We start from the raw sequence: 25,234 nt of genomic DNA on the forward strand, positions 1-25,234 counted from the left end.
CTCAGCTAACACTTGGCACACGCTGTGAAAGTAAACTTTTATAATATTTAACTTTTATGCTGCAGCACAGGTAAGGCAGACCATATGACCTGAATGAGACACCCGGGGACAATGTTCCCATCTGTCTGGTAAATCCTCCTTTGTGCACTTAACACAGGAAAATATTTTCTCTGCCTTTTTCATGTTGTTTACACTATCAGTAAATCATTGTGCTTTTCTGTAACTGGTTTACTTTCGATTGATTCTAATTTTTAAGGACTCTTTAAATCGTTCACAATCTGCCTGAAGACCTTGTGTATAATTTTGTATAACCTTTTAGTTGTTTTTGTTATGATTTTACAAGGTCCAAAATGTTAACTAAAGTGAAGTAGACATATTACTATGTTAAACAAGCTTTATTTCACCTGTTGACTAAATTATACACATGTACGTGTATATATATATATATGTACGATATATATATGTATCCCAGTATCCTTTTTGGAAGGTACATTCTGGATGAATCATCAAATCATCATTCTATTATAATATATTTTTTTTCTCCTTTTTTTCTGTGTGATTTTTCAAATTGCAAACAAAAAACATGACATATAATAAATCCTTAATTTTAAAAGAAAAAGATGTGTTTTCTTAAGTTTATCGAAATGTTTAAAATGTTTATAAAATCCTCATTGATTCATATCACAAAGTGAAATGAATCATCCTTAATAAGGATGTATGCACACTGGTCATTGCTTTAACAGCGGATGTCCTCTAATTTGCCAGACATGTGGAGCTCCTTCTAAAATGACATTATTAAGACCTTTGGCCAAAAAGTATTCAATCAATCAATCAATCAAATCTTTATTTATATAGCACTTTCACATCTTCCAGACATCCAAAGTGCTGCACACGTATAACTACACTAAAACAATAGGTAAAATTCAAAGAAAAACAGTAAAATGATAATAAAATCATCAATAAAAGAAAACACACACACAAAAAAAAAAAAAAAAAAAAAACTGTCTAATTATCGTTCTCTCTGGTGTTAAAAGCCAATGTAAAAAGATGAGTTTTTAGCAGAGATTTAAAATCGTTTAAGGATCTGGCAGATCTCATAGACAGGGGGAGACGATTCCAGAGTTTGGGAGCAACCACTGAAAACGCTCTGTCCCCCCTGGTCACCAGTCGAGACCTCTAAGAGCATCTGGTCTACAGATCGCAGAGCTCTACGAGGACAATGGCTCTGCTCAATTATTGCTCAATCTAATTAATCCACTTCTGAGGATGATTCGGAAACATATCAAAACTGGGTAGAATTGTTTTTTTGTGATGGTAAAACAGGGAACGAATGCATTAATTGCACACAATTTAAATAAAAATGGACTCAATTATTTTATTTATGTATTTATTTTGGTTGATATTCCCTTATATGGCTTGTACACTGCAAAAACAGATTTTTAAGAAATTGAAAAGACCCTTGTTACAAGAAAATGTGTCTTATTTTTCCATCTTTCAAGAGAAATAAGCTTATCAAGAAACATTTTCAAAAGCAAAATATTAGTTACTGTTTTGAATGTTTTTCTTAAAATAAGAATTCTCGGTAAGACCATTTTCCTTACCCTATTGGAAGATTAATTTTTTTCCTTTGTTTTTTTGATTATTTAATAAAAACCTACCAATGGGGTAATAATGTTTGACTTGTTTCTAAGGGGCCTGTTTTGCAGTGCTTTTTGTTTTTTAAAAGCCAATAATCCCTTCAGCATTCAGTAAATAATTTACTATCTACCACTCGTGCACCTGGTCTTTTATTATAGTTATACGTTTTTTATAAGTTTTCAGTTTTTGTTTCTCACATCCTTCTAATTCTTTCCTGCTTGAATTTGTGTTATTGTAAGGTTTTTGGTTACTCTTTAAAAATGAAATAGTGCATATTGCACCTCTTTCGCTTGCCTATCCAACATGTGGCTTCTCCAATCACAGGTTTTAACCTTTGACCAAACTACAGAAATCAGTACCAGCCTCTATACCCTTCTTCCTAAAAGTCCAAGTCAGCTCTGGCATTACTTTAATAAAATGCATTTGTTTTAATTTAGTTTATATTTTCCACACAGAAACACATTAGGGTATCTAATGAAGCATTAGAACCTCAGAAGCATTGAGCTTCAGAAAAATATCTTAATGGAATCTGTTCTCTTGCTGAACTTCCTTTTAAGATTTTTCCTTTTTATCATTTTGCTGAAAGTTTGACTGAACAGATCACATATTTACGGAGAGTCCCGGTGATAAGCATACGCATGAGTGAAAGGAGCTATTTTTTGGGACTATTTTTCAAAATAATGTCAGCAAGTTAACTTTCTCGGAAGCCAGAGATGATCTGCACACCATTTCCAAGATAACCTGTTGAGAACCACAGTTACATAACAAGCAGAGGACAGTAAATGCAACAGTCTAGCTGTTCACCAAAGAGGACAAGCAAACTGTATTTCTAAGGAATGCGTATATCCTGTGGTGTTTGCTGCAAAATTATGCATATCTCTTTTAGTTTAGTGCTGATTTATATGCAGTTATCTGCTGGGGCAGCAGATCAGAGCCAGTGACTTAAAATAACTTTCACTTACAAAGACTTTCTCCCTGAGAGGGATGGCTCTGGAACCACTGGAGCTGATTGTGTAAAGACTATTGTTGCATAAGTGGTAAAGTAAAATGAATTACCCCACACCCCCATTTGCAAAATATACTGTTAGAGCAACAGCACATCTTTAATGGGGAATATCTTCTGTCCACAACAAAGAGTGTCTGCATTAGACATCATTTTCTAAAAGCAATAACTCTTGAACCTCTACAATTTATTGTGATTATAAAACACAATCCAGCAATGCCAGCATGGCCTCTGTATAAAATATGCCTTTTTTTTCACTGAACAAAAACAGCTTTAGAGTTTTTTTGCTCTTTGTTTTCCTGGAAAAGACCATGTTAAACTGATGAACCATCCATAAACTGGACTGGGCTCACACACCGATGAACACAGCCAAATATGTCTCCATGTTATGAGGAGACAGAAGTCCACTGGATTGTAAAAGACAAACTTTTTATGACTGTGGTAGCCCCTGCTCTGAACTACACTGTCTGGACAACTCTCTAAAACACGATAAAGGTGGTAAGTTGAGATGTCATTGTTATCAAATGCCTTAGTCACAGCTGCCCTTACAAGTGGCTGCAAGCCCTCTGTGGGTGAAAATTGGGCAAAGTTGTACGGGACACGCTGGTAGCCCGCACAAAATTCAAAGATTGTAGACCGCTTAGTGACCCCGGCATGCTGTGAGCAACAGGTTGTGCAAACACTTATACAACTTGCAAGGGTAAAAAAGCTTGAATAAGGGCAAGACCCATACGTCTTGAGTGTGTGTAACTTACATTATTATACTTACAAATACTCCACAACGTATGACAATGGTACATTACATCTTCATGATGTACCTAGAGGTAACCACCAGAGCAGGGGTCGGCAACCCAAAATGTTGAAGGAGCCATTTTGGACCCAAAAAAACAGACAAAAAAATATGTCTGGAGCCGCAAAATATTAAAAGCCTTATTTAAGCCTTATAATGAAGGCAACGCATGCAACATGCATCTATATTAGCTATATTAGCCTACTATCAAAATGACTAAGTTGCTACAAATACATAATGAGCATTAACGATTAAATGTTTATTTGCCCTGCAGTGCATTCTGTGGAAAACGACGCGTCACTTGACTGCTCTGTTGCGCAAGTTTAACTTCATTACAATATTAATGAATTATGGTTCATTGCTTTCATAAAATTAAAGAAATGCAATAAAAGAAATCCGATTTTTTATGTCATTTTTATTTTGAGGATTCGAACAAAAACAACAAAATGGAACGTGCATGACGTGCCCCTCTCTGGGAACTAAACAGAGTGCAATAAAACGCATCCTGCATTTATAAAAAAAAGAAAACAGCAGCCTCTTGAAAAGGTAAAGTATATAAAATGAAATTAATACAGTTGATTTTGATTTCTGCGCAAATGCCAAGCAAATCAGTGCAAGGCTAAAACGCAGCAGCATCCGCTTCTCTTCTTCGCTGTACATCTCTGGTAAAGACAGTCAGCTTGCGCTCGAATGACAGAACAGCTTCAAGCATTAGCGGCGCCTGGAGACTTTCATTCAGCTCGTTTAGGTAGCTTGCCACAGTCATATCCACCAAAAAGTGCAGCTTTTCGAGCCACAGTGTCCTCCAATTTGGGTAGTTCAGGTCTTTGCTTTTCAGGAATATTTTCACGTGTTTTAAACAGACGACAAAGTGACGCACAACCTCACCCCTGGACAGCCATCGGACTTTGTTGTGTAGCAGGAGATCAGAATATTCGCTTTCAACTTCATCAAGCAATGCACGGAACTGACAGTGGTTCGATTTCCATCAGCCACCTGCCTCGCGGTCCGCTGCCCTGCTGGTAGAAACGTATGTTGCAGGCTATGACTCAAATCTTCGTTGACAGAAATGTTGAAATTTAATATTTATTCTACACATTCTTACAGCATTGGAAAACTTTAAGAATGTTTGTGTCTTGTTTTTCCTCCTACAGAAACCATATTAAAACAAAAAAATATTTTTCTTTCCCTCATCTTTTTACATTTGCAAACATTTTTGAAAATGCTCCAGGGAGCCACTCGAGCAGTGACCGCATGCGGCTCCTGAGCCGCGGGTTGCCGACCCCCGCACTAGAGCTTCAAGAGAACTGCAAGACACACCTGTGTTCCCCTTAAGATGCGGTTGCACCTGTCTACAACCCTCCACAGGCACAGACATCTCAAAAAGCTGCAGCACATATACAGGTCTACCCTGTACAGATTCATGTGACTAAGGCATAAGCTCTCCACTAAATTGGATTACACCTCCTTCCTGCTGCATTAGAGTATTGAGACCCTGTGCAGCTCTTTTAGCGTCAGAGTCTGACACCCCAGTGCTCAAAAGTGTAGCACCATTGGTCTTTCATCCCCAGTCTCCAACTCAGAAGCTTAATAAAACACATTTCTTATGCAACTGTAAAGTGTTAAAACTGTAAGTAATGAACTTATTTTTTTTTTATTGTTCCTTGTTTTTAGCCCACAATTCATTTTTTCCTCATGTGCTTAAATTGTAATCTCCCATATGGTAAAGTTGATTAGGAAGTAATTTCTTCAATAATGAGTAAATCTCAACTCCCGTCCCGTCCAAAAAAAACACCCTAACTAAACGTTTATATTGCTTTTGACATTCTAAGGGGTGAAATGTTCTTGAGATTGCTTTAGAGGATTAATCTTGAAAAAAGTGTTGACAAACAATTATTGTTCCTTCACTTGAATGGGACTAAATGTTGTGCAGCATGTAGGCTCGTGCTCTTTATTTAATGGTGCGCTCAGCCTGAAAACACATGTCAAAAACATTGAAGGTAGAACAGTAACAAAGCTACTACTAATAGTCTCCTTGTCAAGATATTTGAGGCTCTGTGAAAACAATTTTGAAGTTGTTTTGTTCTTTGAATTCCCAGAGCATGCACCATGACACTGAACTATCTGTCATCAAAAGGACGTGTCTTATAATGTAATCATTTTCACATTGACAGCATGTACACCTATTGTCTTTATACCGAATCTGTAAAACACAACACAATCAAGTTTTTTTGTTTATACTGACTTTCCTAAAACTGAAATAAAGAAATAAAAGATAACTGATTTAACCTTGAAAACCCATCCCTATAAAACAAAGTTCAATGCAAAGTCTGTAAATGAGGCAGATTGGAGCCAGGCCAGTTCACTGGATCACAATCAGGTCATGTTCAGCTCACTACAACATCAAACTATTCAATGTTATAGCAGAATTAAACATACGGTATTAAAAAACAAACAAAAAAGAATGTTACAATTCTATGTTTTTGCTTGTGTGATCACCTTTCATTAAATAGATGGTTGTGATTGAAACTGCACTCAAACTGTGGTGCATTCTTTTGACTAAGAGGAAATTGTTAAGTCTTCTGCCTTTAACAGTTGGCTGCATTCCATACACTGTCAAGCAGGGATGTGGGACCGAAACCGGTACCATTTGGAACCAGTTCTACATCATCAATTGTTACCGGGCCGATAAGTTTCAGCCTTAACGGCATTGCTTAACGACAGCGCGGACATGGCATGCACTACTTTGTTTCTATAAAACTTAAAAAGACGGGCTGTCTCTCTTCCTCTTTCTCTCTTTTAATTTTCCTGCTCTGGTGTGAAGGAGAGGGGCTGCTCATGCAGCACGTGCTCTGATGCTGCATTCACACTGGCCGCTTGTGGCGAGTTCAAGAAGAAGCTTCTGGTGCAGGTCTACAAATTTTTTCTGGTGTCCTCGGACAGCTCTTTGGTCTTGCCCTAAGTGGAGTTTGTAGTGTGACTGTTTAAGGTTATGGACATGTGTCTTATGTATAGACAACAAGTTCAAACAGTTGCCATTAAAGCAGGTAACGAATGGGAGGACAGAGGAACATCTTAGAGAAGAAGTTACAGGTTTGAGAGAAAGAATCTTGCTTGTTTGTATGTGACCAAATACTTATTTCCCACCATAATTTACAAATACATTATTTAAAAATCGGACAATGTGATTTTCTGGATTTAATTATTTTCTTATTTCTCACAGTTAAGGCATACTATGATGAAAACTACAGTCTCCTCTTATTGTTTTAAGTGGGTGAAATTTTTTTTTGCCCCACTGTGTATTTAGATAGATGGATATTCTTTTCCTCAATTTAAATTTCTGCAGCTATAAACATTTCATTAAAGTAAAATTTAACAATTTTCAATTTAATATCTTGTTTTGTTCATTGTTGTGATCAAAGGCTAATGCCCAACAGCAAGAAGTCAGCCCTCCTCCACTCCAAAATAAAAGTAGATTATGATTTATGTGTGCGAGAATGTCAATGTCTTATGTGTTCAAAAACCTGCGTCTGAAAAAGAATATTGCACCAGAGGAATCAATATGAGCGGTGGAGGAAGATGGAGACAAAGAACAGGTTAATGCTCTGTGTGATGGTGCTGTTTTAGTTCACAGTGTGCTCACTCTAGGTTAGATGCATTAATGAGACTGTGTTTGTTGGAGAAAGTGTTCCTCATTGATTGATGCTATGGGGGACTTTGGGACGCTAAAAGAAAAAAGGCTGAATATGTTGCTACTAAGAATCCCATTTCAGCCTCTTATTTGAAAATATAGCTGTGGAATACAGAAGCGGCTTTTGTTGTTACTCTGCACTGCATTGCTTAAACGTACTTCTAAAATTGTATTTGTGCCTCACTTTTTTTGTATACATTGTTGTTGTAAAATGCTCTCTGGGTTGTTCTTCATCTATCACTCAGATGAACACATTTTTTCCTCCTTTGTGAGCGGATACTACAAGTACATTTTCCTGCTTTGAGCTTTTTATTTATTGTTTTAAAGCCAAATACTTTTTTTTTTTTACTAATATGAGTTTATAATTGATCTCAACCTTCACTTAAACTCAAATTTAAACTATTATTTGGACTCTAGGAGTGACAGTCTTCAGATGGTCATGTTGAGATAGACAGGTTTCAAGGAATTGTGAGCATGACATTTTATGGAAAATAATAGAAATAACAAACACAAAAACATTACTTTTGTAAAAATAAAAAAATAAACAAAGATATTTATGCCTAAATATTTGAGACTTGAAAAAATCTGTACTCATGTTGCAATGATAATAAAATTTTACACTCTAAGCATCAAATAAGATGGAGTTTGTTCTGATTCATCATTAAAATAAACAACTGCGCCACACAAGACCTTTGATACATATTTTGCTAGTAAAAAGGATTTTAACCTTAACAAACCTCAATTCCCCTAAAAAAGATATAGATTAAACATTGGAATATAACAAAGATAGAATATAAGCAAAAAAAAAAAAAAAAAACATTAGCAGAAACCAGTTACTGTCATGTATTAGTCAATCTGCTGTTGACCAAAAGCTTAGATGGGGCAGTTACAGTTTTCAAGACGCACACTGACTATTCTGAAAAAGTGCTGATCAGGTAGACAGAAAAGATCACAAAGCAACTTTACTTTATTTGCCCAAATGAGTATTTCCTACAAATATAATGATTTCTACCTTACTCCCACATTAACTTTAAAATTTTACTATCCAAAGGTGAAAGCCTCTTTCTTTTTTATTACTTTACTGGGATGGTAAAGCTACACCCTCAACTCTAATAATTACACTCTTAAAATAAAAGTGCTCACCATTTAGATTAACACTATTCTCATCATCAGAAACTTCTCCTGGTTATCCCATTGGTCTCACTAACAGAAATGGGACAGATGATGGTGTGCCAAGAATGATCTTGTGACAGAAATATTGGTCTGGAGTTGTTTGACCATTTACGTGATCAATAAGCCTACTATGATGTGGAGAAAACTACAACTAAAAAGTGTTGCATGTGGCACAAGGCTGCTTTTCTCCACTTCAGAATCCACTATAATAATGTTGATTGGGTCAATGTTTGAAGAGTTACGGTAGTCAGAAGAATGTGAGGTAAAGTTCTGGTGTAAAAGGGTTGATCAGGGTGGGTTTCTTGGTATTTGAAACATTCCTTTCCACGTCTCATTGCTAAATTTAATGCATCCCATGTAACACTTAATGTTTTTTTTCTTCACTAACTCCGAATTTTTCAGAAATTGGTTAATATTGGCTGTTGCTGTGTTTTAAAGTGCAACATTAAGTGCCTTTCTGTGGAAACATGTTGGCTCATTTCCACTTCAATAAATGTCTGCAAATACAGTGGCACGAACTGTAAAAAGGCTTTGGTTGGCTCACTTTGACTTGATGTTTCCTCATACTCCTTCATGCAACTGCAAAAGGGTTCCTTTTTCAGTTTTATTTTTTTTATACAGCACTTTGATCGGATGAAGGATTTACACATTGTACATGATCGTGATAATCCTTGGTATCAAATTTAAAGACTGTTTTGTGTTTAAGGCCAGTACGTCTAAAGTAAATTGGGACAGGGGAGTCCACATAAAAGAAAAAATGTAGAGCATAAAATGTAGCTCATTACAATTTATATCCCTGTGAAAATGGGACAGTTGGTATTCATACCTAGGAAAAGCATAGCATTGCCCTTCAGATGCTCTTTAGAGTTTGTTGTGCCGCTTGATTGTGTCGACTTCATTTTGTTGCACACCTCGCATGATGCCTTGTCAACATCTGCTGCCTTTGCAGTGATGTGTTTGTCCACCTTGAAAGTACTAAATGTACTAAAACTGACTGTAGCTCAACATGCCAGAATATTTTCAGACAACTAATGCGAGCATTAAAAATATTGACATCCTGATGCAAATAAATAACAAGATCCTTCTTAAAACTAACCTGAAAAAAACTAATGTTATACTGTATGTTGAACTTTGAACCTTACGGAGATTGAATATAGTTTTGAGAATGCCCTCTTGTTTTTCTCAGTCCTGATTTGCCTTTTGGTCAGATTTGAGTTGTTTTGACATTGTTTTATAAAGTAAATATCTAATATTAGTACCAGCCAACATGGGTTGAACATACTGGTCATTTTGGCTAAAATACTAATCATGCATCCTGGTATGAACTGGTTCTCAGTTTTTCAGAATATTCATGAGAAAAAAGAGTAATCTGAAATTAACTAAATTAACACCAAATTAACACAGTTAAGAAAGATTTTTACTAAGTTAAGCAGTGTCTATTCTTTGCTTTTCTTTTAAAAAAAATCATGAGTGTTGTACTCCTACTCCCAACAAAGACATACTGAATCCAGTCTGCCAAGGAGCTGACCACTTTACCCTGCCCCTAAATAGAGTTCCAGATGGTCAGTTATTTCCCTGGCCTTGTCTGCCTCCTGCCTGCATGCGAGAAATTTAATGGGGTGAAGCAATAATTAGCATCTCCGCATTGTATCATTGGTTTAGTGTTATTGACTGTAAAATCTAAAAACATGACTGCGATGAGCCCTTAGCTTTTAGGAGTAGTCTTAAAACTGTTACTCGACCTTATATCTCAAGGAGCTAAAGGAGATCTCCTGCGAGAACGTAAGCCATCCTTGAATTGCAAAAGATTGGTAGAGCCACCTGAGACTGTTCTGTGTACAGTTTGAGAATCTGAACCCCAACATGTGGTAGAAGAGTCTGTTCAAAACAGCAATTGACAAAAACTAAAGCATGTGATTGAGGATTTCAGTAAAAATTGTTTCTTTTTCCTCTTTTAGCTTTAAGATGAAGCAAAATACAGAATAAAAGGTGATTATGAAATCACAGCTAAATCAACAAAAAGTAAAGTAAATAAAAGTATTTGAGGAAGAGAAAAAACTGGTACTGGACTGGTTTTGGGCTATTCATTTGAAATCTTCGATGTAGAAAAACTCGATCCTGCTTTGACCAACACCTAAATTAAAAGTATCAAAACTGAACATCCTGCTGATTCAATAGGACTCGAAAAGTTGATTTGATCAAAAATACTTTCAAATTGTTTCCACAGATACAACAATAGACATCAGACATAATTGTTATTTTCCTCTAGAACAAAGAGAAGCATTAATGATTAGGGTAGTTATTTGGTACTTTCCAAACTTTCCAAACTTTCCAAAGCTAATAGATCCTAAATTTATAGCACAGAATCTTAATGAATGATTTATGAGAGTTTTCTTGAAAGAATGACAGCTAAAATAAAATAGATAAAAACAAAGGAAGAATCTCATGTTATACATACTTTATTTTGTTGGGGGGACAAAATAAGCAAAGAACTGAAATTCCACAGCACATTAGGCTGTCTTTGTTCTAGCTAGTAAACCCTATAACGCCGAACGTATCATATTTGATACATGATTTTCTCAGCCCTCCACAAGAGCTGTGTGATATTTTTTTCCTAAAAAAACTGATTTAACCCTTGTGCTATCCTAGGCACTTTAACATCTGGAGTTGGGTCATCTAAACCCCACAAGACAGTGCGCTGAACATTTTTTCTTCAATGATTAGTGATCTTCACCGGTGTCCATGGGTTACATGAAATCCTCTCCACCTTTATCCACCTTTGTCATGGCAGGGAGAACACGCCAATGTAAGGGAGGGGTCATTGGATAGCACAAGGGTTAAACCATCAGATACATGCAGTGCAAAGATAATCCAACAGGGGGCAGTAACTCAATCATTAGATGGCCTTCCAGGGACACTTCAAGGCTGCCATGATTCAGGAGTTGGACACATGTGGTTTTTGAAGATGAAATTAGCTACATTTGAAAAGGTAATTCCAGTTCCATTTATGGATTTTTCATTGCTGCATTATAGTAGCTTTTTCATGTTTTCAATTACAAATTTGTTTGAGTCTTACCATGTTTTAGTTAGTGTAGGAAAAAATGTATCTTGTTCAGTAAAGTTCATAATGTCTGTATTGTTAACCCTTGTGCTATCTTAGATGACCCCACCCTTACATTGACATGTTCACCCTACCATGCCAGCGGTGGAAAAAGGTGGAAAGATTTCATGTAATCCATGGACACCAGTGAAGATCACAAATCATTGAAGAAAAAAGGTTGAGAGCACTTTCTAGTGGGTCTAGATGACCCAACTCCCAATGTTAAAGTGCCTAGGATAGCACAAGGGTTAGCTGACTTCTTAGGTTTTTCTATTAGCACGGTTGTGTTTTTTTCACATACCTAAGATGTTTCAATGGATGTCTGCTGTCTTTGTCAGAGTCTGATAATAGAAATACCTAAGAAGTCGGTATCTTTGAGTTGTGTGACCTGATGTATCAAATACGATTCAAATTGAAATCATATGTGAAAAATCATATTTGAATATTTTTTTGTTTGTTTGTTCAGAGGGACCAATAAACGCTCCAAGTTGAAAGAATTGGAATTTTCTGCCAATTATTTAATGGTTCAGGCTTTACGGCATTCCACTACTGGGTGTTCTTTTAACAGCTCAAAACTTAGCTAGCAGAAATATTGTTTTAAGTTTTTAATATACAGGATTACTTTATTTATTTATTTATTTTTGTAGCTAATGTTTTTGTACCCAGCAGCAATTGAACTGAACAGCAAAAAAAAAAAAAAAAAAAAAAAAATGTTTTTACTATATGTTGTAGACTCAAGTATGAGGTCATCTGTCACACATAAAGCTTAGCTGAAACTGGGTCATCTAAGATGACAATAACCCCTGGTAAACCAGGAACATGTCCAAGAGAATGAAAGAGACACTGCCTGCTAAAGTTCACACATCATACACAAAGAAATGTTGAGGGAAGATGCTCCTGAGGGAGTTTCTAACAGCAGAATGTTTGCAAACCTCAATGAATCAAGGAAACAGTTTTGAAGAAACCTTGTTCCTCTTGCTAAAAGATCAACAACACTGAATTGATAATACAACATTTCTTTCAGTGATTCTTGTCACAGTTCCAGTTTATTACTAATGGTGTAAATACTAATGTAAATGTGATTGTGAAAAAAAAAATTTGTATTTTAATTAAGATAATTTTATCCACTAAGAATAGATCGTGTTAATGTCCATCCATCCATCCATCCATCCATCCATCCATCCATCCATCCATCCATCCATCCATCCATCCATCCATCCATCCATCCATCCATCCATCCATCCATCCATCCATCCATCCATCCATCCATCCATCCATCCATCCATCCATCCGTTTTCTTGATTCGCTATATCCCTTTTGGGGGCGTCACAGGGTTGCTGGGGCCAATCCCTGATACTGTTGGGTTAAGGTGGGGTAGACCCTAGACAGGTCGCCAGTCTGTCACAAGGCAAAACAATCACTCTCACACACACACTCACTTAGGGACACTTTATAGTCACCAATTTACCTAGGAAGCATGTAGCAGACTGCACAAGGAAGCCGGGTTGCCAGCAGAAAGCCCACAAGTGCACAGGGAAAAAACATCAGGATTCAAACCAGGGCTTTCTCGCTGTGAGGCGAGAGCGCTGACCACTGCAATGTTAATGTCATTTGTATCAATTTGGTAAAAAATTATGATTGATAGAGTACAGGTCTTTCTCTTGTTACCTAGCTTCAGTCAGTGTTAACATACCTATTGTTGATGAAAGGCTTCTCACATCTTTCCCATATCTTTGTCTGTAAAAAAACAAAAAAAGACACTCAGTAACAATAGAAATGTTTCTGGTAAGTTTTCTAGAAAACATATATTGATCACTTACATACATAGTATGTGCAAATATATCCACAAATATCCATATATATTTGGCTTGCTTCTAAATATGTATCACCCTAGTGTATTTGCAGTATTCTCCAACACACCTGCACACAAGTTGCTAAATTGTTTTATGTTTTATGATCTTACGGACTTAAGAGAAAAACCATTCCACTAATTTAAACAGTCTTTAGAAGTGCAGTGCAGCTAACACTATAAGATCAATGTCAAAAAGGACCAATTGATCTATCTTCTAATTATTACCTTAAGATGTTTTGTGTGCAGCATCATACCAGTATCCAATCAAATCCAATTAACACTTTTGCCCCCCTCCAGAAAAACTGCATTATAGAAGGATTACACAGCTATCTGTGCTGGTCTGATTAATGGCCACAGTAATTAATGCTGAAGGGGTCTGTCCGAGCGCCTCAGTGTGCAGGAGCGTACAGCAGTGACCCAGCTGCAGTGAACACAGCCACACACACATGCACGCACATACATCAAACACCTGGATCATTTCAAGCATGCATATGTTACACCTGTTCATGTTTTCTTTTTTTTGTGCGTGTGTCCCTGAATCGTTTGTTTACAGTAAAGCTGGTAATTATTGGAAAATTTAAAAAGAAAAATGTTCAGCTTGTTTCTTCTATGAACGGTGTGTATATATGTGGTTGTTGTAATTTATTACAACCATATCAAGAGAGATACTATAGATAATGAAGCATACATTACTCAAATTAAACTGCTAAGTAAACTAAAAAAACAAATAATGAAAAAGAAACTTAACAAATTCAATCTCCAAAATTTCAAAGGTTTGAAGAACTTGTCATATTAAATGTATTTCCATAGACACTCATGATACATTTAAGCTTTATGACAGAGTTGGATTTTTTATTTTATTTTTTTATTTGTTCCTTTTAATTTTTTAGGATAATAGTGCTCATTATTTTCATTATCTGTGAGTCCATGGTCTACACACACAGGGTTTCTGTTTTCAATTATCACAGCAATCCCTTCCTAGTAATTATCACTTAAGCTTTTTTTTTTTTTCAGATCATTTTCTTTAAGCACTTACTTATTCGAGGTTCATGTTTTGGTTTAGCGGCATTCAAGGTGCGCTCTTTTATAAATTATAAAATATAAAGGAAGTTCCGTTTCACCTTTGTGTGTCTCCTGTGTTCTTGACAGTAAAGGATCTACAACTTTACAACTATCAGGATAAATAGAGAATTATACATTGAACACTGGCATAAAATAGAACTTCAATGGAGAACAAGTAGAGTGGTATTTCATAAAGTAATTAACCAATTCATCTTATTAAAAAGTACATCATTACATATTTTCAAAATCACATGCCACATACATTTGAAGTACATAGGCATTTCAAAGTGGATTCTTTCACTTAAACCTTTACTTTCAATTTTCGTGCAATTTGATGTCACATTTTGAAAAAAAATATATAAAATATCTTAGTTCATTAAAAAATACTAACTGAGAGCCATTTGTTAACACACTCTTCTTTTAGCTCACGCTCCCCCAAACTCCCAATCTAACATTAGCGGCACAACAAAAAAAAGTAAGCAATAGTGGAGTTATCCAGCCGGACAGTTTTAAAGCTGGATTTCAGCTCGAACAATGAAAACAAAGACATATGGTGTCTATTTGTCTACGAGCCGATGTGTCAAAACGGATTGGAGCAGAGAGCTTTTGGCCCGCCCATCGTGTGTGTCCCCATCAAACTGCAATTTTTGTCTACTCTTGATTCACAACAATTTACATAAAGAAATACTCAGTAATGCAACTTGTAGCCTTTTTTTATTAATATAAGTCCTCAATCATCAGAAAAATGCCAAAAGAACATGTTAAAAACACATAAAACACCATTTTCACCAAAGTGAGTCAGTAACTCCAACATGCTAATATCACAATTTTAAAAACTAAATAAAATCTTCCAGATCCTTTCATAAAAGATTTGTTTGTTGTTTGTTATGTGTCTTTTCTGTCTTTTCTTTATGTATTACTCATGTTTCTGAAGTAATACAAAACACCTTCATGCTGGGATCTGAAGGTTAACCACCGCAGCTGAGAATTTCACAATTCATGAAGCTTCTTAATTCTGAGATGTCTCTGTAGGCAGTTTGAAGAGGAAGGGAAGTTATCCTCATGAATGATGTAAAAAGGAGAAAAAAATCCAATGTTTGACAGTTTTTCAGATATTTACAGATTTTGTGGAAAATGTACCGGAGAGGATTCATTCTTTAATTATGTTTCGAGTAAGAAAACAGAAATGTAGTGCCCAATTATCTAGATCTATTCATTTATCCTCTATTTGTGAAAAAAAAGGTCACCGCTATGATATATTTTTTTTAAATAATCGGTTTGCATAAGGTAAAGCATGACAAAAAAGAAAAAAACACTTATACTAATATTGCTTTTTGAGAGCCTTTTTTAATGTGCCCAATGATATTTTTTATATCCTAATTTGTTATGCAACACTTGTAAGTTATTCTGACATTATTATACATACATTATGATTATTTTTTTGCATGTAGATTGATTAAGCTGCTCACAAAGGATATATATTTGTGCACACTTACAAATGTATTTAATGAGTTTTCCACAACAGTTTGGCATCAAGATCTGATAATCAGATGATCGCAGGGGAATGACAGAGCCTTACCACCTTTTCCTGTAATCTCCATTTTTAGAATGTTGTGGGATGTACGGTAAGTCTCACAGCAATCGGAGAGAATTTTTCTGACCTGCAATGCAAATGTAGTTTTAAATGGGTCGTGTTAGTGGTATTGTTTCACTGAGGGATGTGTACGCGTTATAGCTCTCTGTGCTGCATATTTGGGGATTTTTCCTTGGTTCTGAGGTAAACTAATCTTTTTTTTTCATTTTTATTTTTTTTTAATGGGAACACACATCATAGCCATTATGGGGTTGCTTGAATGTTGGTGATGGAAGGCAGTTTCTTTTTTTTTCCTTCTATTTTGTTGCGGCCTTTCTTGTGTCGTAATGTAAAATATTAATTCTTGTTATAAAGCAGTTTTCTCATAGCGAGTCCTTGTGTATAAAATTCTGAGAAACTAGGCAATTTTCTGCTGTAATGAGTATGTGGCTTTTATGGTAATGGGGCTAAACAAATCGATCTTAATACTGAAATGTGCTTTAATCTAAAAGCAGTTGGGCATCACCAAAGGATGGAGGACAGAGGTCAAAAACCCACCAATTCCAGCAGTAATGATTGCAGTAAAAGACAAATAATATAATCAAAAAAGTAAAAGAGCAAAGAAAAGGAAATTAAAGCCTACCATCCATTTTTGTGCATATTTGAGGATAATGACTGCGATATTGTCAAGCTGAACCACTGAGTTTGTAGTTTCCAAGTGCACTGAGAATTTTGGATAATGTTATACTCTAGTTTTTGCTTTTATGTTTTTGAAAAAAAAAAGGTCTTTTTTTTTTTTTAGAATTAGACACATTTGCTAAAAATCTACTTGGTCTGCAAAGTAACACTCCTGACACAATATCCTCTGTCCTTACCTATTTTTTTGCACAGAGAGAAAATCATGAATTAAAAAGAAATATGGTTAACTGAATGTCAAATGTCATTTATTCATATTTAAAATAATTCAATGTCCATGCATTCCCCCAACCACATCCACCCACACTTGCTTTTATTCTCTGCACTAGCACACACACACTAGCAGCCACACATTTAAAAGGGCTGTATTTATCAATATTTCCTCACTGTTTTATGCATAAGTTTGAATATTACATAGCACAAGGCAAAGAGCAATATCTATTCAGTTTGACACATGTTTTATTATTTCTCCGTTATGCTACCATTGCTAAATGTCATGTAAATGCTTCAGTGAATTTCAATTTGCCATCAAGGCTCTAAAGCCCCAATTTGTACTTTGAGCTGATAAAGTGAAAATGAGGGGCAAGAAAGTAGCAGAGAAAAGGAAAAGACACCACACGACAGTTCACAGAGAGGAGTATTGTCCACCATGAATACTGAGTAGGAAAAAAAAAAAAAGTTTGAGAAAATATTTAATGCATTAAGACTGCTGTAATGATTGCGGAAGAAGTACTTGAAATAGGATTTAAATAGTAGCTTTTTTCCCACTTGATAAGAGGAAAACCCAGAGAACCGAAATCATCAACTCACTTTAAAGTATTTAGAGTGCAAATGTTATGTTTAGACTTTACTTAAAATAAATATAGTGGTTCGGGTGATGAGCATTTAGGGTCAAGTGGAGCACTAATGAACCTCAAGTCTGCATCTTCAAAATATAAGATTAACCCTGTGTTAGTGGCAGTCCTGTGTGTAATGAAGACTCTAATCACTGTATCTGTTTCTTTAAAGTGTGCTCAGACCATTGTTTATTTTATTGGTTAGCAGGTGTGGAAGATGTTGGTGATGCTGACAGAAAATCACATTAGTTTAGATCTTAGTCCACCAGAAAAGGAAGAATCAAACACTGGGGGATTTTCCTCATAGAAGCAGAGGTAAAGAATATGTCAGCTTTTACCAAAGATAAAACCATGAAAGCAATCTATAATAAAAAATAAGAGGATGTGCCCTTTTCTGGTTGCATTTTCAATGGTTAAGTTCTGTTTCCCCTCTACCACTGCACATCTGGTTCGTTTTCAATTACTCAACTGTTTCTGTTTGTGTTGATTACCCTCCGTCTATTTTGGTTCCTGAGTTTCACGTCCTTTTCTTCCTCTGCTTGGATCACAGAATTTTTGGGTTTGATTTTAGTTGTTTAAGTTTCTGTCGTCAAACATGGTCTCTTAAATTCTGGGTCCACCATTCCTGATAAAACTAGCCTGCTGTGGCACAAAGTCAGTAGACTGAGCTGGAGGAGCCACAGTTCTGCTGTGTACAAGAAGGCCTGCAGCAGACTCTACTTCATAAGGAAGCTGAGGTCTTTCAATGTGTGCAGCAAGATGCTGGGGATCTTCTACCACTCTGTGGTAGCCAGCACCTTGTTCTCCTCTGTGATCTGCTGGGGAAGCAGTATTGCAGTCAGTGACGCCAACAGACTCAACAAGCTGATCAGGAAGGCGGGTTCTGTCATTGGCTGCAAACAGGAAACATTTGAAGCAGTGATGGAGAGGAGGTCACTGAACAGACTCCTTTCAATCATGGACAACCCAGAGCATCCTCTCCACGCTGTTCTGGAAAGACAGCGGAGCTCCTTCTCTAAGAGGCTCAGACAGCTCCGCTCCAAAACTGCCCGGTACCAGAAATCCTTCATACCCAATGCAATAACCCTGTACAACAACTCACAATGCAAAAGATAACCTTTGCACATTTTTACTTTTTTATTTTTTTTAACCTATTTTTTTTTCTATTTTGCACATTTCTTTTGCATATCTTTTTACCTGCACTGTTCTGTAAATAGCTTTTTAAATTATACTGTAGCAACGCTACGAAGAACGAGGCAGAGATAGGAACTTTGCAGAACTGGTTTCTTTTTATTAACCTCGAACAGTGTGACATGCAGTGGGGTTATTCTCCTCGCCCCCCTCCTCACTTACGATGCAGGACAAAATAAACCACCAGGGTAAAATAACTAACACCGAACGGAAGAACAGTCAGACATAAAACACATAGATTAAACCCACACACCCACTCAGATCAGGCCAAAACCAGCAGAAGAAATTGCATCCCATAATCCTTTGCGCTGCCAGATCTGACAGCAGACGAATGGGTGTGTGACCGTCACTACATAGCCCCCTTCTGAAGGGTCAGCCGTCCTCGGCGACCCTATCAACCACAAAGTCATTTAGATAAGCGGGGCGCCGGCGTGAGCGCACTGGTCGTGCACAGTCATTTAAGGATGTGCTCGGCTCCGGCACGTCCAAGTCCCCACTAGTAGATCCACCTGCCGTTCCAATAGTCTGTGGAACAAGGGGCTGGTAGGGAGCCAGCCGGTCCTGATGAAGCACCACAGTTCGTCTCCTGTCCGGCACACGCACCCTGTAGACCACGTCTGACAGTCGGTGCAGCACCTCACCGGGTCCCCGCCAATGGCTGCTTAACTTGGGAGAAACTCCCTTTTTTCCGCTCAGGGCAGTACACCCACACTCTGTCCCCAGGTGAGAACTCCTGGCCCCGACACCGGCTGTCATAGGCCCTCTTCTGCCGCACTCCAGCACCAGCTTGTGCTCTGCGGGTGAATTCGTGGATTTCGTGCAGGCGGTCCTTGAGTCTGCGACAGTAATCCATTTCTCTTCCGCCCGGAATCTCAGGTTCAGGTGGTGCCCCAAACACCAAGTCCACCGGAGTCCGGAGCTCCCGCCCAAACATAATCGCAGCAGGTGTGCACTGGCTTGACTCCTGAACTGCAGTGCGATACGACCAGAGGGCCAAAGGCAGAAAACGGTCCCAGTCTCGCTGGTGGCGACTGGTCAAGATCGCCAGTTGTGTGGCCAGGGTTCGGTTAAAGCGTTCCACCAGCCCGTCGCTTTGAGGATGGAGTGGGGTGGTTCTTGTCTTTTGTATCCCCAAACGACGGCAAACCTCGCTGAAAACCTGAGACTCGAAGTTCCTGCCCTGGTCACTGTGGAGCTCAGCCGGTGCCCCGAAGCGGGTGAACATCTCCTCCACCAGTCTTTCAGCGGTGGTGGCCGCGCTCTGATCCGGCACAGCATATGCCTCAGGCCACTTTGTGAAATAATCCACAGCCACAATGACATAGCGGTTCCCTGCATCGGTCACTGGAAACGGGCCCAAGACATCCACCCCGACCCGTTCCATCGGAGCTCCTACCAGGTACTGCTGCAGCGGTGCTCGGGACTGCCGGGATGGTCCTTTCCGTGCGGTGCAGTCATCACAGCAGTGGACGTGCAGCTCCACATCTCTGCGGCAGCCTGGCCAGTAAAACCGCCCCCGGAGACGACGCAGGGTCTTGGCGTTCCCAAAGTGACCTGCTCCGGTGGAACCGTGAACCAGTTGAAGGACCTGGGAGCGGGTCGCTCGGGGCACCAACAGCTGGAGGATGTCCTCCCCCCGATCCGGAACCTGCCACCGCCGGTACAACACCTCGTTGTGGAGCTCGACATTAGTCCACTGTGAATAGTAGGACTTCAGCTCCGGACTCTGCGCTGCGACCTTATTCCACTCCGGCCGTTGCCCCGCCTGCAGCCAGCTCCTCAATTGAGCCAGCACCGCATCGGCCTCTTGCTGCTGCCTCAGCTGCTCTGGGCACAGCTCCGGAACATCTTTGGTCGTTGCAGCAGCCACAGTCTGGACATCGCCGTCCCGCTCCTCCTGGCGGTGACAGTAACGGCATTCTGCTGTCAGGCACGGCCGTCTGGACAGCGCGTCGGCGTTGCCGTGGCAACGCCCAGCCCGATGCTGGATGTCGAAGTTGTAGCTTTGCAAAGTCTCCAGCCACCGGGCCACCTGTCCTTCTGGATGTTTGAAATTTAGAAGCCAGGTCAAGGAGGCATGGTCAGTCCGGAGGGTGAAGTGGCAGCCCTGCAGATACGGCCGGAAGTGTTGCACCGCTTGAACCACAGCCAGCAGCTCCCGCCGCGTCACGCAGTAGTTCCTCTCGACACGACTCAGGGCACGGCTAAAATAGCCCACCACCCGCTCTCCTTCTTCCCCCTGCTGTGACAGGACTGCTCCGACCCCTGTATTGCTGGCGTCCGTGTCAACAATAAAAGGGCGACGGGGGTCTGGAAACGCCAGGACCGGTGCCGCTGTCAGCGCCCCTCGGAGCTGGTCAAAGGCGGCAGCGCAGGAATCAGTCCACCTGAACTGCTGTCCCTTGTTAGTTAGCTGGTGAAGAGGGCTGGCAATAGTGGCGAAGCCTCGGATGAAACGCCGGTAATAAGAGGCTAATCCAAGGAAGCTCCGCAACTCACCGACGTTGGTGGGGGCGGGCCAGTCCTTCACGACTGCCACCTTGGCTGGGTTGGTGGCAACGCCCTTCTCGCTGACCACATGTCCCAGGAACTCAGTCTCTTTGGTTAGGAGGCTGCACTTGGCTGGGTTAAGTCTTAGTCCGGCTTGTCTAATTGCAGCAAACACCTCCCGCAGATTATTCACAGCTGCCTCGAACCTGTCTGCATGCACCAGCAGGTCATCCAGGTAGACGATGCAGCGGTTCTGGGGCACGCCAGCCAGGACCCTTTCCATCAGCCGCTCGAACGTGGCTGGTTCGTTGCAGAGCCCGAACGGCATCACCCTAAACTGCCACAGACCTTGTCCGATGGTGAAGGCAGTCTTCGGCTTAGCTTCCTGCGCTCCTGAAGAAAATCGGGGGTAACCCCGCCGGACAAGTAGCTGAATGTCTGCAGCTAGGGCGCCTAGGCTCTCTCCATCACGACGGCAGCGACTGGTCAGCTGCTCTCTTTCGTGCGTCTCTGACGCGCACCGGCCATACCGCCGTTCTAGGGCCGTGGTTAGGGCGCCCAGGTCCCGCTCCTCCGCCGGTGCCAGGTCCATCAGTATCTGCTGTGCTCGTCCTTCCAGGGCCAGCGCCAGGTGAGTGGCCGTTTCTTTTTCCCTCCATCCGTTGTGTGCCTCTGCAATTCGGACTTGCTTGAGGTACAGTTCCAGCTGATTAGTTCCGTCGTACTTCTGCAACTTGACAGTGGATTTGGGAACAGCAGCGGCAGCGGTGGCGAGTTGCTGCTCAGTTGAGCTGCAGAGCCGGGACCTGCCAGGAGTGTCGCTCTTCGGCGTCGTCTCCACAAAGCGTGGACGTCCGCAGCTTGCTCCGTCGGGGAGGCCAGGTTCTCTCCACTTCTCAGCCAGCCATGCTGCTCTTTCGCTGCGCAGTCGAGCGGTCTCTCTTTCCATTCTGTCTTGCTCCATGATCCCACTTCTGACACCAATGTAGCAACGCTACGAAGAACAAGGCAGAGATAGGAACTTTGCAGAACTGGTTTCTTTTTATTAACCTCGAACAGTGTGACATGCAGTGGGGTCATTCTCCTCGCCCCCCTCCTCACTTACGATGCAGGACAAAATAAACCACCAGGGTAAAATAACTAACACCGAACGGAAGAACAGTCAGACATAAAACACATAGATTAAACCCACACACCCACTCAGATCAGGCCAAAACCAGCAGAAGAAATTGCATCCCATAATCCTTTGCGCTGCCAGATCTGACAGCAGACGAATGGGTGTGTGACCGTCACTACAATACTACCTTGTTGTTTGCATTTATGCTACATTTTCTTTGTTCTTGTATTTTTTTTTTTTTTTTTATTATTCTTAGTCTTTTTTTTTCCCTCTGCTGTCAGTTGCTATGGTGACAAACAAATTTCCCACGTATGGGATCAATAAAGTATTTCTGATTCTGATTATCAAATTCAGGCACCCTAAGCACAAAAATATAACTTCTTTTTTTTTTTTATCAAATTGTTGTTTCAATGCGGAAAAATATGGATGAAAGGATTAAAGTTGATACGGGTCAAAACAAGGTTCTCCATCACTGTTTCTGAGAATGAAAATAGTATCTGCTGCAGAACTCATAATGATGGAGGGAACGGCAAGAGAGAAGTCTATTCTGTCAGAGAGAATATGTCCTTCTTAAAATGAATTTCATAGCACACTTGCACGTAAATCTTAACCCCCCACCCCCATTTCTAGCCTGGTGGGAAAAGCTTTTCAGAAAGACAGTTGTGATAAATCAATGTGTGGGGGCCTTCTTGCAGCCTGTGTGGGTCAACAACAAAAAAATGAAGCCACAGCAAGCTGCCTTTCGCTTTAATGATGTGCAGCCAAGTAGAGGAGGTGTGTAAATTTTAAACTGGCATCTTATTCTCTACATCCTCAATTTCTCTCAACCTGAGATATCTCTGTTAATGTCATCTCTGTACACCCTTGTCAGGTCAGTCACAAAAGTTAAGCGAGGGGTAATAGAGGTTGACCGGGTAATTTCACAGAAATAAAGGGGCAGCTGACCCAACAATTGAACTTTTTTTAATTGATCAAAAGATTTTATTTATGAGCTAGTATTATTTTATTGTTATAGGAAAAGTTTGTTTTTCCAGAGTCACAAGTCATTAAATGATTAAAACAACAAAAAAAAAAGCACCAGAGATCAGAACTTTTAAAAACACCTTTATTTTAATATTTCTTAAGATAAATGATGGACTTAAAAGACAAATCTGAAAAAGATGAAGGTGCACAAAGTATTTTAATTAGGATTCTAATGAACAATGTTTTATTTCAAAATTAACTTATTAGTAGTCATGATGTTAGCCAGTAATTTTTCCAATCCATCTGTGTGTGTTTTTTTTAACCATCTATTGAAATTCTGCTAACCTGTGATCAATTGGGTCACATGAGAGCAAGGGGAAAAAAAGCCAATAATCCACTCCTACAGTCAGCTGGAAGACATTTGTTAATATATGAGAACACAATAAAAAGCTAAAGGTCAGTGTATTGTCAGCAGTATCACGTTCAAAAGCTCCATCAAGTACAAAAGTTGAAGGACGTTCTCACAGAAACTGAATATGTAGTAATTGGAGTGCATATTAAAACAGTCTTTTGTTCATTTTTTTTCTTTATTTGGTCACTAAAGTAAAGCAAAAATAATACATTTACGTTAACAACAGAAATGTTAAATCAGAGGAACTATTTTTCAACAAAAATGGGGCAAAGTAAATCACGTTGTGTTTCTAAAACACAACAGGTGAATTCCCTTATCCTATATTTATGTCCTTTAAATGATGTCATATATTTTGCTCCAAACACATTTATATTGGGGAAGGGTATCCAGATCAACATCCCGATTATGTCCACTGTTCTTTTTTTTTTTTTTTTTTTTTTTTTTATCAATTTGATCCAGTTTTGACATAACCAGAATTTTAAAAAAAAAATCAAACTCGCTGATCGAGTGCTACATTAACACAAAACTGACATTCAAAGACACTCCTTCAATAGACATCGCTTCAGTATAAAACTTTTTTTGATTTCACTTTATAAAAATGTCACAATAGTGAAGGTTGCTTTTAGAATCGCAATATGAAAAAAAAACATAAAAATAAATCCTTTATTTTTTGTTTTTAACAGTTAAAGAAAAAGAGACAGCAAAGAATGAAAGAGAGAGAGTGCTGAAAAAAAAACAGCATGCAATGGCTTCGGTCCTAAATGTGCTTACAACAATTCATTGGCTTCATAGAAAAACTATTATCTATTTCTTGTTTTTCAAGTCTCATATTCGCCCAAATTGATGTGGACTTAAAAAGGTTTGAGTGCATATACCATGCTTTAACTCACAGCATCTTGATCTCCACTCGTATTAAATCACTTACTTCAGAGGAGCTTGTTCAGGTCTTACAGATATGTAGATCAGCTTGCTCTCCTCTCCTTTTATAAAGTGCAGCATTGCATGACACTTGAATTTAAAGTTTCTCTTGATGTTATCAAAGCAAATTCAAAAAATGGTTGAATTGTATCGACTGAACGCATTTGAAAGCAAGCCTTTTGGTTTTCTAGAAATAGCAGCAACTTCTGGGTTTTTAGATCTTTTTAGATATAGATAAATTGTGTCAGTTGGGTCCAATTTGAAGGAAGAAAATAGTTAAGTTTTTCTTTTCTTCTTTTTCATTGTGGTCCCTTTTTTTAACAGTTCATAAAATTACATTTTTTGTTTAAAACTTAGTGTCCAAAAACATTTTGACCAGCTTGGTTTGTGGGCACGACTCAGACTCTTTAGAGAATCTTGCTTTATACTCTGCTTTGTTTGGCTTTCTTGGCCTAAACTCCTTTAAAGTAAAGAGAGATGCAATTTTCATTGGCATGTGTAACCCTGCCCAAGAAACAACACGACTATTGAGGGACAGCCAACTGCATGACTAGAACTACAGGCCAGAGCGTTTTTTGCAGGAATCAGAAATGAATTCAAAACCCCCTTGGAAAATGAAGAATCTGGTCAATGCGAAGAAGTCCTTACATATGTCCAATACCTTTTGTGTTAAATGCAGTCCAGTTTTGAAAAATGAAGAAAATAAAAATGATTGAAGACAGGAAGGTG

The 25,234-nt window shown here is 39.0% G+C and overlaps 1 protein-coding gene across 1 annotated transcript in view; it reads right to left on the reverse strand.

Moving 5' to 3' along the window:
* lrrc4ca (leucine rich repeat containing 4C, genome duplicate a) overlaps nucleotides 1–25,234 on the reverse strand; it is a 123,835-nt gene that overhangs the window by 89,443 nt on the left and 9,158 nt on the right. The window contains exon 2 of the mRNA XM_078948905.1: nucleotides 13,089–13,132. The gene's annotated coding sequence lies outside the window, so the exon portion shown is untranslated. The remainder of the gene's footprint in view (nucleotides 1–13,088; nucleotides 13,133–25,234) is intronic.

Source organism: Oryzias latipes, chromosome 6, assembly GCF_053564925.1.
Source record: "Oryzias latipes strain Hd-rR chromosome 6, Olatipes_Hd-rR_3.1".
Taxonomy (NCBI): Eukaryota; Metazoa; Chordata; class Actinopteri; order Beloniformes; family Adrianichthyidae; genus Oryzias; species Oryzias latipes.